An 8,635-nucleotide genomic window follows, 5' to 3' on the forward strand; every position below is an offset into this window, starting at 1 on the left:
CTCCCCCGTCCCCACACCTCCACCAGGAGGCGCCACTGCGACCTTGCCTCTGGGTTCCCCCTGAGCCTGGCCAGGGGGTGCTGCTGGGACGTGGGAGGCCCCACCCGCGAGAGTCACTAGGGCAAAACACGGAACGGAGGCCACAAAGAGCTCAAGGGGAGACAGCGAACGAACGCTCTCTCGGTGGCACCTACGGAGCCGTGATGAGTAAAGCAGGTGCCGTCTGTCTGTCTGTCTGTCTGTCTGCCCCTTGACCGCAGGTCCTGTATGTCCGGCAGAGGCCAAGGCTGCCCCCTTCATCATGAGACCCCGGTCCCTGGGGCCACGCTCCTGCCCACGCAGCTGCCCAGTCAACATCTGGGGAAGCTGAAGGGAGTGAACGGGTTCTGGCCCCTCCTCCTTCCCCTGGCTCCACTCTCCTTCCCCAGGGGCCAGTCACTGGCCTGCGTGCGGGTGGCCGGATGGCTGCACACGGCACCAATGGGCTTATTGGACGTGGCCGGCCAGCAGGCAGCCAGGAGTGGGTGGCACATAACCTCCCTCATCCCTCTCCCCCTGCCCTGTGGTCTCCCCTATTCCCCTCCCTCCCATTTTTCCCTCTCCTCCTCCTCCTCCTCTCCCTCCTCCTTCTCCCCCTCCTCCTCCTCCTCCTCCTAGTCCTTCCGCCTTGCCCCTCCCCCTCCTCCAAATGTGATGCTGTTAGAACAGGCACAGGAGGAAGTGTGGGCTGCACAGTAACATTGGGAAGCAATGGGCCTTTCAGAATGAACCACAGTGAATACATGAAAGTTAAAACATGACAAAATGAACGTTCATTAAATGAAAGCGAAAAGATGAGGAAACTAAGAAGATTCCTGAGCCGCATGGGGGCAGGAGCAGGACTGCGGCCAATGCAGGCTGGGCCGGGGCCAGTGGTCAGCGCTGGGCAGCCCTGCTCACACTGATGGGGTCGGCGCTGGGCAGTTCTGCTCACACTGATGGGGTCGGCGCTGGGCAGTTCTGCTCACACTGATGGGGTCGGCGCTGGGCAGTTCTGCTCACACTGATGGGGTCGGCGCTGGGCAGTTCTGCTCACACTGATGGGGTCGGCGCTGGGCAGTTCTGCTCACACTGATGGGGTCGGCGCTGGGCAGTTCTGCTCACACTGATGGGGTCGGCGCTGGGCAGTTCTGCTCACACTGATGGGGTCGGCGCTGGGCAGTTCTGCTCACACTGATGGGGTCGGCGCTGGGCAGTTCTGCTCACACTGATGGGGTCGGCGCTGGGCAGTTCTGCTCACACTGATGGGGTCGGCGCTGGGCAGTTCTGCTCACACTGATGGGGTCGGCGCTGGGCAGTTCTGCTCACACTGATGGGGTCGGCGCTGGGCAGTTCTGCTCACACTGATGGGGTCGGCGCTGGGCAGTTCTGCTCACACTGATGGGGTCGGCGCTGGGCAGTTCTGCTCACACTGATGGGGTCGGCGCTGGGCAGTTCTGCTCACACTGATGGGGTCGGCGCTGGGCGGTTCTGCTCACACTGATGGGGTCGGCGCTGGGCGGTTCTGCTCACACTGATGGGGTCGGCGCTGGGCGGTTCTGCTCACACTGATGGGGTCGGCGCTGGGCGGTTCTGCTCACACTGATGGGGTCGGCGCTGGGCGGTTCTGCTCACACTGATGGGGTCGGCGCTGGGCGGTTCTGCTCACACTGATGGGGTCGGCGCTGGGCGGTTCTGCTCACACTGATGGGGTCGGCACTGGGCGGTTCTGCTCACACTGATGGGGTCGGCGCTGGGCAGTTCTGCTCACACTGATGGGGTCAGCGCTGGGCGGTTCTGCTCACACTGATGGGGTCGGTGCTGGGCAGTTCTGCTCGCACGGGTCTGAGTGCCTGGTTTATTTCAACCAGAGGGACTTTTACGTTAAGTAAGCGTGATGCCATTTGCCTCTTAACCGCCAGCAGAGATCGGGCCGGCACTGGGCAGTTCTGCTCACACGGGTCTGAGTGCCCTGGTTTATTTCAACCAGAGGGACTTTTATGTTAAGTAAGCATGATGCCATTTGCCTCTTAACCGCCAGCAGAGATCGGGTTGGGAGGGACATGCGTGTCTGGTTTCATGTTTTGCTGTTGTCATGAGGGTGACAGGAGCGGAGGGTGGTCAGGAGCTAGTCAATGTCGGGCTTTTGACATCACTGGCTCCCAGCTCCGCCTGGTGATGGATTTTCCTCTAATAGACAAGGTGACCCGGATGTTCACACGAGAAATGTCCCCACCTCCATAAACACGTGGTGCTGGCGGTCAGACCGCGTTCATGACACTGGCAGCAGCTGGCGTGCGCTTGGCGCTGGGCCTCAGGGGCGCCCGTCCCCGAAGGTCTCACGCTTTTCTTTACATTGTTCTCCTGGCAACTTGTCTGGGAGTATTTCCTGATTATGCCCCTTGAAGGGCTCCTTTAATTTTCGCCAATAACAAGACATTTGCCAACGATATCTAAAGTGGCCGTGGCGTCATTTCTCCCTCCTTGAAGCCTGGCTTACCTTGAAAGCACCAGCCCGCGGTCCCTCAGCTCCACGCTGAGCCTGAGCCCAATGTCCACAGGGGGAGGGAGAATCAGGGTGCGCGGGGGTGGCCTGTGAATCGCCCCCAATCCTCTCAGTAAACCAGGGAGGGCAACGCTGAGGGCAACGCTCAACCACTGAGCAACCCGGCCGGGGCTGGCTGAACATTTTGGAGGGAAATTGTTAGCCTCCCTCCTTGACTCCGCAGGCCAGACCTGTTCTCAATGGCACTGGTGTCGCAGCTGTCAAGGGAGAACATTAAATCATACGAATCGTTTCTATGCGACCTTGGGTGAGGGAGACCTTCCCACGCTGCCTGCTCCCAGGCAGCCCGGAGGCTCCACCTTCCACGTTAAATTGCTGCCCAGGGAGCCTTTCCGCAGCGCGAGGGGAAAGTCTCTGGTTGCTCAATCAAGACTGGCTTCCTACGAGCCGGGGAAACACCACCCTCAATAGAAACACGAACAGACTTTCACACCCACCAACATGACACACTGAGTATTTAGAAACCACTTCCATCTTACATTTTTAAAAAAAAAAAAACTAGAAATGTTGCAAAACATATAACCAAGATCTATGCATGTCCACCTCTGAGAAGGTGAGGACCAGGAAGCAGGGGGGCCGAGCAACGCAGTCAGGTGACGGCTGACACCCGCTCTCCTGGAGGCAACCGTCCGGGAACTTGGGCTCTGAGTCACGGGCAGCCCAACGTCGGAGGGCCAGTCCTCGTCCACCCCGCGGGGGGAGCTGGAACAAAGGCTCCTGCATGGAGCCAGGACTCAGACAGAGCAGTCCTGGGGGGACAGGTGGGTGGGAAACCATCCCCGGAGGGGGCGGTCACAGCAATACATGTGCGCACAACAGCCCACGTTTAAAGCACTTGCTGTGTGCTGCACGCGGGGGTGAGGGTGTTACCTGTGGACTCATCTAACCTGCACCACCAGCCTTCCAAGTAGACGCGTCATTAGGCCAATTTACCATGGAGTGAATCCAAGCCTATAGAGGGTCGGTGGTTTAAGGACACACGGCCGGGGAGCGAGCGTGGGACTCAGGAAATCTGGCTCCAAGAAGGGAGAGAAAATGATCTCCTGGCAAGAATCAGCAGCGAGGGACACAGAGAACGCCTCCAAGTCGGTGAGAAAAGACGGGCACTGCAGAGATATGGGCAGAGACATTAATGGGCAATTCACAGAAACACGTGCAAACGTGGGAGAAGATGCCTCACGCCACAGATGCAGGCGGAGACGCCCTCAGGTCCGGGCCAGCGTGCGGAGCATGGGGGACTCACCCGGCCCACGAGGACGTCAACTGCCACTCCACCTGGAAGAACATTCCGGCAACATCTACTGAGTTTATCTGAGGTTCTCTCTCCTTTACTTTCAAGACCCATCCAGATCGTCATGTCCCTCAGGGCGGCTGGCAGGTACCCGTGGGCGCAGCGACATTGCCTGCCTCGGACTCCCAGCGTTCTCCTGCCGCTCCTGGAGCGCAGGGAGGGGGGACTCTGCCTTCCGCGGGTAGTTTTCAGGTTACTCAGTGCCAGGGGTGTTGTTTTGTAATTTTTATTCCCAGCACGTAAGCAGGAGCTAAATAAATGTTGCAGGTTTGACTGTAAAAAGGACGAATGTCACCCAATGCACCATATTTTGGCTTTCTCGCTGTTTCATTAGCATCTGTCGGACACGTTCTGATGACCCAATTATAGTGAGCAAAACACATCGCAGGGCAAACAAACCTGTAGTATTTTCGCCTTATGCAGATTTGTTCTGTATTTTCTTGAGACTGGAATGATCATGACATGTTTTCGGAAGGAAAGTAAGGAAATGAATTACTGTGCCCTAATGTCAGGTTTTAATCTCTGCCAAATCAATTTTAAAAACCGTGTTCAGTCTATTGAACATCCCGAAATGACAAAGGCCTCAGGCTCTCATTGACTTTGGATAAACATCTGACAGAATCATTAAAATGTTTCAGTTTGTTGTATAAAATCTATTACTAATCGGTTACTAAGAGGGACGACGTGATCTCTCTCGGGGGTTTCATGGCGACCCGAGACTTTTACTCGCGCTCACATGCGGACGACTCTCAAACCCACCTCCTAACCCTGACCCCCCAGCACACATGCTTCCTGGTTGTTGATTTTTCTTTTAAACCTCTCATCTTAAAAGCAGTGTGTGCTCTTGGTAGAGAAGAACTGAAACATAAGACACAGTGAAAGGGCAGCCGGACCCCCCCTCAGTGCCATGGAGACTCGCGACAACACCGAGACCGCTTGGCGCGAGCAGACCAGCCTTATTCGTACGACACCCTGCAGGGCCAGAGTCCTACGGAGTGTGTGCTATTCGCTAACATGCTGTTTCTAAGTATTTTCTATCGTTCGTATATTATTTTACCTATAATATCCCACTAGAGCAGGGGTGGGCAAACTTTTTGACTCGAGCGAGACTCGAGACAACACCGAGACCGCCTGGCGCGAGCAGACCAGCCTTATTCATACGACACCCTACAGGGCCAGAGTCCTACGGAGTGTGTGCTATTCGTTAACATGCTGTTTTTAAGTATTTTCTATCATTCGTATATTATTTTATCTATAATATCCCACTAGATGGTTTGGGGGGAGGAAGGGGGAGGAGATGTTCCGGTTTTCTCTGTGTCTGTTTCCTCTGGGTTATAGGCAACATCCTGCAATGGGCCTCTTTGTGAATAATGATTTTTTTGTCTATTTTGGATCGAAGTGCATAATGAATCTTCTGTCTTTGGCTTGACAAGCGTGCACATATCACCAAAGGTCTCCCGTCCCCGCATGGGGCCCACAGTGGAGGCCTACTGGGCCGCTGTCGGTACTCTGTTCTTTCATCCCACCTGCTGCCAGGGCACATCTGCTGGGCGCCGAGGGACCTCTCCGAGCGAACATTTCAGGATGAAGCTGCTCACCTTCCCTCCTCCCCTGACTGCTTGTCCTGCACCTGTTGCCATGACTGGGAGCGTCACCAGCCAGCCAGTGTAGAAGCCGGGACCGTGGCGGCGTCTCTGCCTCAGATCTTTCTGACCCTCCACGTCCGTGAGAACAAGGTCCCGCCCGAGCCTGAGTCTGTCCCCCCTCTCATTCGTGCGGCCCCACGGGGTTGAAGGACTCGTTCACTCCTGACCGGGCTGTTCTAAACGTCCCTGAGTTTCTATGTTGCATAACTAGTACACGCTCAGGGAAATGTGCTGAGCCCTGAAGTAGAAAGAAAAGAAATCGCCAAGCGCCTGGCGACTTGGCAGCTCCCACTGAGCAGGTGGTGCCGCCCTAGGATGTCTCCCGCACGTGATTTTGTTACATTGGTCGTGATCAACCCACTTCACGCTTCTCTATTTTGCTTTCTCTTTGATCAGAGCCTGACAATTTTCTAAGAGTATGAAAGATTCTTAGTAACTTTTGAATGTCTAATGTTTTCCTAATAATCCACGAAGTGAATGTGCCACGGTTTACAGAACGATCCCCCTAACTCTTCAGCATTTTAATGAACAGCATTGTGCATAAAGCTCTTTGAATAGATTCAGTGGTTTCCTTAGGATCCACTCCCAGAAATGGGATTGCTCCGTGGGTCTATAAACATCTTAGAGATTAGCCGTTTCTATCATTTCTCCTCAGCTCGGCCATGTTCCGTGAACATAGAAGGTCCTGTCACTTCCCTCCCGGAAACACCTGTGTGGCTGGTGGCTCACACCCTACACACGAAACCTAAGCCCCTGAGCTGCCTTCTAAGGCCTTCCATACGCAGACCCCCTCCACTCCAGCAGCCTGGCTTCCAGTTCGACCACAGTATTCCTCATTCCCCAAATATTCACCTCTGTGACTTCGTTCCTATCTCCAGACATCTTTACCCAGACTCCCCCTCCCCCCCTTTTTTTTTTTACTTTTAAAACTTAATTTTTTAAGAGTCATTTTAGATGCACAGGACAATGGACTAGAAAGCACAGAGATTTCTCATTTCTCCCCGCCGGCACACATGCCCAGCCTCCCCTTATCAACACTCCTCACCAGAGGGGACGTTCCTTACAATTGACGAACCTCACGGACACATCGTAACCACTCAAACTCCGTAGTTTACCTCACGGCTCACGCTTGGTGGTGTACATTCTGTGGGGTCGGACACATTTATAATCACCTACACCTGCCAGTATAGTGTCATACGAGATATGTACACTCCTCTACCCCCGGCAACCACTGGTATTTCTACTGTCTCCACAGTTTTTTCTTTTCCAGAATGTTGTGTAATTGGAGTCATGTAGGATGTAGCCTTTACAGATGGGCTTTTCTCACTGAGCACTAGCGAGTTAAGATTCCAACGTGTCTTTCCAGAGCTGAATGATGTTCCATTGTCTTAATTTATCCATTCACCCGCTGAAAGATATCTTGGTTGCTCTCAAGTTTGGGCAATTCTGAATAAAACTGCTATAAGCATCAGTGTGCGGGTTTGCCTGTGGACGAAGGTTTTCAACTCATTGGGGCAAATATCAAAAGATTGCTGGATCACATGACAAGAGTTCTGCTCAGTGCCTAAGGGAGAAAAGTGGCTGCAGCATTTGCATCCCCGCCGCAGGGATAGGGGTCCCTGCTGCTCCACACCCCTGCCCGCGGGGAGCGTTGTCAGCGTTCGGTTCTTGGCCATTCTGAGAGGTTTGTGGTGGGTATTTCGCTGTGAAGATGTGTTTCCATGATGATGTAAGACGTGGATCATCTTTTTACGTGCTCGTGTGCCACGTGTACACCTTTGGTGAGGTGTGTGCTCAGGAATTTGGTCCATTTTGTAATCAGGTTGTTTTCTTATTGTTGCGTTTTAAGAGTCTTCTGTATATTTTGGGCCGCAGTCCTTTATCAGATGTGCCTTTTGCAAATAATTTCTCCCAATCTGTGGCTTGTTTCCCAATGATCTTGACATTGTCTTTTGCAGAGAGTAAGTTTTTAATTTTAACTCTACCATATCAATATTTATATCTGTGCCTTTGGTCTTGTATCTAAAAAGTCACCGCCACACCCAAAGTCATCTAGGATTTCTCCTGTGTTATTTTCTAGGAGTTTTCTAAGTTTTGCATTTTACATATAGGTCCATGATCAATTTTGAGCAAATTTTGGTGAAGTGTGTAAGTCTGTTTATTTATTTTTTAAAATATATTTTATTGATTTTTTACAGAGAAGAAGAGATAGGGATAGAGAGTTAGAAACATCGATGAGAGAGAAACATCGATCAGCCGCCTCCTGCACTGTTGGAGAGATTATCTTTGTTCCATTGTATTGCCTTTGCTTCTTTGTCAAAGATCAGCTGACTATATTCATGAGTTTATTCTGTTTCACTGATCTATTTGTCCCTTTACCAATATAACACTGTCTAGACATTGCATCTTTAGAGTAATTGACAGTGAGTAGCATCAATCCTCTGTCTTTGTTCTCCTGCAATATGGTGTTGACTATTCTGGGTATTTGCCTCTCTATACAAACTGTATTTTTTATTTTTTAAAAATATACTTTTTTATTGATTTCAGAGAGGAAGGGAGAGGGAGAAAGAGATAGAAACATCAAGGATGAGAGAGAATCATTGATTGGTTGCCTCCTGGAGGCCGCCTACTAGGGATCTAGCCCACAACCTGAGCATGTACCCTGACAGGGAATCAACCATGACCTCCTAATTCATAGGTCAATGCTCAACCACTGAGTCGCCCCGGCTGGGCTCTATACAAGCTTTAGAATCAGTCTGTTGATATATGTAAAACAACTTGCTGGGATTTTGACTGAAAGTCCATTGCATCTATAGGTCAATTTGGGAAGAACTGACATCTTGACAATATTAATTCTTTCTATCCATGAACATGGAATATCTCTTCATTTATTTGGCTCTTCTTGATTTTGTTCAACAGAGTTTTATAGTTTCGCTTATATAGATCATGTACATATGTTGTTACATTTATACATAAGCATTGACTTTTCTAGGAGCTATTCCATTCTTTAATTTATACAGTTAAATCTGTACTTTCAAGCCTAATCTATCTTTTAAGTGAAGTTAACCCTAAATTGTTCAATTTAAAAATAATTGTTCCCTATTTTTTCTTTCT

General features: G+C 51.4%; 1 protein-coding gene across 1 annotated transcript in view; it reads right to left on the bottom strand.

Moving 5' to 3' along the window:
* PACRG (PARK2 co-regulated) overlaps positions 1-8,635 on the bottom strand; it is a 177,881-nt gene that overhangs the window by 33,391 nt on the left and 135,855 nt on the right. The window lies entirely within an intron of this gene.

Source organism: Myotis brandtii, unplaced genomic scaffold (genome assembly GCF_000412655.1).
Source record: "Myotis brandtii unplaced genomic scaffold, ASM41265v1 scaffold229, whole genome shotgun sequence".
NCBI classification, from domain to species: domain Eukaryota; kingdom Metazoa; phylum Chordata; class Mammalia; order Chiroptera; family Vespertilionidae; genus Myotis; species Myotis brandtii.